This window comes from Amblyraja radiata, chromosome 1, assembly GCF_010909765.2.
Source record: "Amblyraja radiata isolate CabotCenter1 chromosome 1, sAmbRad1.1.pri, whole genome shotgun sequence".
Taxonomy (NCBI): domain Eukaryota; kingdom Metazoa; phylum Chordata; class Chondrichthyes; order Rajiformes; family Rajidae; genus Amblyraja; species Amblyraja radiata.
In genome coordinates this window covers 17,263,265-17,267,067 of record NC_045956.1, presented here as the reverse complement: position 1 = coordinate 17,267,067, position 3,803 = coordinate 17,263,265, and the positions used below count along the sequence as shown (strand labels likewise).

Genomic DNA, 3,803 nt, shown 5'->3' with positions numbered 1-3,803 from the left:
GGGGGTGGGGGTGGTTAGTGTGTGTGTGTGGGGGGTGGTAGTGTGTGTGTGTGTGTGGGGGGTGGTTAGTGTGTGTGTGTGGGGGGTGGTTAGTGTGTGTGTGGGGGGGGTGGTTAGTGTGTGTGTGGGGGGGGTGGTTAGTGTGTGTGTGTGAGAGAGGTTGGACAGTGTGTGTGTGACGCTGCAGGCCTCCCCCTCCCATCGCAACCACGCGTTGAGGGGACTGGACCCAACGGGTCCCACTTGGCCTAGTGTGCTCCTATTCTGTCCACTAATCTCCTGTGTGGGACCTTATCAAAGGCTTTCTTAAAGTCCAGGTACACTACATCCACTTGCTCTACCTTTTCCATTTTACTTGTTACATCCTCTAAAAATTCAAGCAGATTTGTCAAGCATGATTTCCTCTTTGTAAATCCACGCTGACTTGGACTGATCCTGTTACTGCTACCCAAATGCACTGCTATTACATCTTTGAGAATCGACTCCTGCATTCTCCCCACCACCGATGTCAGGCTCCCTGGTCCATAATTCCCTGCTTTCTCTCTCCTACCTTTCTTGAAAAGTGGGATAACATGAGTTACCTTCCAATCCGCAGTAATTGATCCAGAATCTTAGAACATTGGAAAATGATCACCAATGCATCCACGATTTCCAGAACCACCTCCTTAAGTACCCTGCGATGCAGACCATCAGGCGCTGGGGATTTATCAGCCTTCAGTCCCATCAGTCTACCCAACACCATTTCCTACCTAATGTGAATTTCATTCAGTTCCTCCGTCACCCTAGGTCCTCTGTCCCCTAGTATATCTGGAAGATTGTTTGTGTTTTCCTTAGGGAAGACAGAACCAAAGTACCTGTTCAACTCGTCTGCCTTTTCTTAGTTCCATAAATTCACCTGTTTCTGTCTTCAAGGGACCCACTTTTTTCTTAACTATTTTTTTCCACTTCACATACCGAAAGAAGCTTTTACTCTCCTCCTTTATATTCTTGGTTAACTTACCTTCATACTTCATCTTTTCTCCCCGTATTGCCTTTTTAGTTACCATCAGTGATCCTATAAAATTTGCCCAATCCTCTGCTTCCCGCTCATCTTTGCTATGTTATATGCCTTCTCTTTTATTTTTATACTGTCCCTGACTTCCCTTGTCAGCCACGGTCACCGCTTACTCCCCTTATAATCTTTCTTCCTCTTTGGAATGAAATGATCCTGCATCTTCAGGATTATTCCCAGAAACACCTGGCATTCCTCTTCCACCGTCATCCCTGCTGGGGTCCCTTTCCAGTCAAATTTGCCCAGCTCCTCCCTCATGCCTCCATAGTCCCCTTTGTTCAACTGCAATACTGACACTTCCGATTTTACCTTCTCCCTCTCAAATTGCAGATTAAAATTTATCATATTATGGTCACTACCTCCTAATGATTCCTTTACTTTGAGTTCCCTTATCAAATCCGGTTCATTACACAACACTAAATTCAGAATTGCCTTATTCCTGGTAGGCTCCAGTATAAACTGATCTAAGAATCCATCTCTGAGGCATTCTACAAACACCCTTTCTTGGGGTTCAGTACCAACCTGATTTTCCCAGTCTACCTGCATGTTGAAATCTCCCATAACCACCATAGCATTACCTTTTTTTACATGCTAATTTTAACTCCAGATGCAACTTGCACCCTATCTCCAGGCGACTGTTTGGGGGCCTGTAGGTAACTCTCATTAGGGTCTTTTTACCCTTACAATTTCTCAGTTCTATCCACAATGACTCTACATCTTCTGATTTTACTTCGGAGTCACGTGAGTGACTACGTGAAGAACCCGCTCAGTGCGCAGGCGCGGCATTACGCCAGCAGTGCAACAGCGGCAGCGGGAGCTAGGCACTCCCGCAACAGAGAAACGGACCGTCAGGTAAGTATCCTGAGGTCGGGTTTCTTTTACAGGGGAGCCCCTTTTTCTGCTTGTGTTTTTACAGGCAGAGAAAAAGGCTCTGGAACAAAACTGTCCCCCGTTCGAGGAGGAACGTTTCCCGTCAGGGGGGAAGGGGGCAGCAACAGGCGGTAGGAGCGACCCGGTGTTCCTCTATTCCCCGACACCGTGCCGAGCCCAGCCCGATAGCGGGCTGGATGTATAGCCACCCGAAGAGGCATCCGGCAGGTGTTCCCAATTTGGGACGGGACGTCTCTCCACCCGCACGGGGGGAGAGAGAGCCGCCTGAGCCGCTGGAGCGGCTCTCGGTGCAGGTGCCTGCGAGACGCGCTGCTAGAGGGGCGCTCTCGCTACTACAAGGCACAAAAGCTCCAGAAGAAGGCGGTAGGAACATTTAACCGGGCGTTCCGCTATCCCCACACTGCGCCGAAGCCAGTCCCGCTAGTGCCTGAGCTGCGGGCTGGATGTCTAGCCATCCGAAGAGGCATCCGGCCGGTGGCTTCCGACTTGTCGGAGGGGACGTCTCTCCACCCGCAGGGAGAGAGACAGCCGCCTGAGCCGCTGGAGCGGCTCCTGGAGCAGGAGCTCCTGCGAGACACGCTACGTGAGGGGCAGTCTCGCTGGAGGGTTCAGGCGTACCCTCCACAGTGCCTAGGCACTGCCCATCGCTTCCTCCTTAGTGTGGTTAGCTTTGGGGTTCAAACTATTCGGCACAAGAGGGCAGAGTCTGGAATGAGCACCACACTAAACCAGACAGCAGTACCTCTACGTGTCCACCAGGGGCGTCTTCCTCATGGTACTGGTGAAAGCTCGGGGCCTGCATGCCAAACCTGTAGCATTTTAGGCCACGGCCCAGAGCAGGCCCCAGGGGAAAATGTGCCACCCCCCAACAAACATCGTCCCTACAAGAACAAGGAACCAGAAACCGAAGAAAACAACAATGAAGACAGATAAGTATGGTTCCTACCATCACATAAAGGTTAAGGGTTGTACTAACAAGGGGTGGATGAATCACGCCTGGTTAGGAAGCTATCACTCTTGGTAGTTATATACCAAAAAATAAATACAAGGGGAATAGAATTAATATCTTGCCACCAATTCAGCAAGCACCCCAAGTGGTCTACCCTCCCACGATGGTGAATGTCGCACCATCGTTGATAAACCACTTGAGTATTTCACCAGGTATACCCATTCATGGGATTTGTAACTACTACCATGGATCCAAGGATACTTTATGGTAGACATCGACCTTGAAGATGCACACTATTCAGTACCTTCTCATATAAGTTTCGGATATACCGCAATTACCTGGATGGAGTAACCATGATGAGCGTTGCGGCATTTAAGTCAAAGTTATCCAGAATCAACTAGCCCTGACACTTAGAAACATTCCGTCATGGCATGTCTATATATTAACGACAAACTATCCTTGGATACAGCTTTAGCTGCATCGCTTCTCGGCCTTTTGGCTAAGATCAAGTGTAGTATCTGTTCTTATCAGTTTAATAATCTGATACGTCCCTTATCTAGGGACCATATATTAAATTGAATTTTGGAACAGGGAGATGGAATAGGGGCTTGCTCCGTCCACTCCACGCATCGACCCAGTATTGCAGTGCCTCTGGGAACGGTGCACAAAATATATATCCAGATATTTACGTTGACCATCCACAACGTTGTTATCTGGTATTCATTAAGACTATCAGTCATGGTGCATTAACCACCAATCAACTACGTGGCAAAGTAATTGGGATATAGCAGCATTACCAGCTACTGAACTTTGTACCTTTCCTATGAGCTGAGATACTAGTGTTCAAAACTATCTCCATACCTGTAATATGGGGGCAAATGGATTAATCTGTAGTGTTATCATGGAATTTAT

The 3,803-nt window shown here is 48.3% G+C and overlaps 1 non-coding gene across 1 annotated transcript; it reads left to right on the top strand.

Moving 5' to 3' along the window:
* Positions 1-3,370: 3,370 nt before the first annotated feature.
* On the top strand, positions 3,371-3,562 carry LOC116983868. The gene has a single exon (XR_004414832.1). It is a non-coding gene; the product is annotated as a U2 spliceosomal RNA (small nuclear RNA).
* Positions 3,563-3,803: the final 241 nt, after the last annotated feature.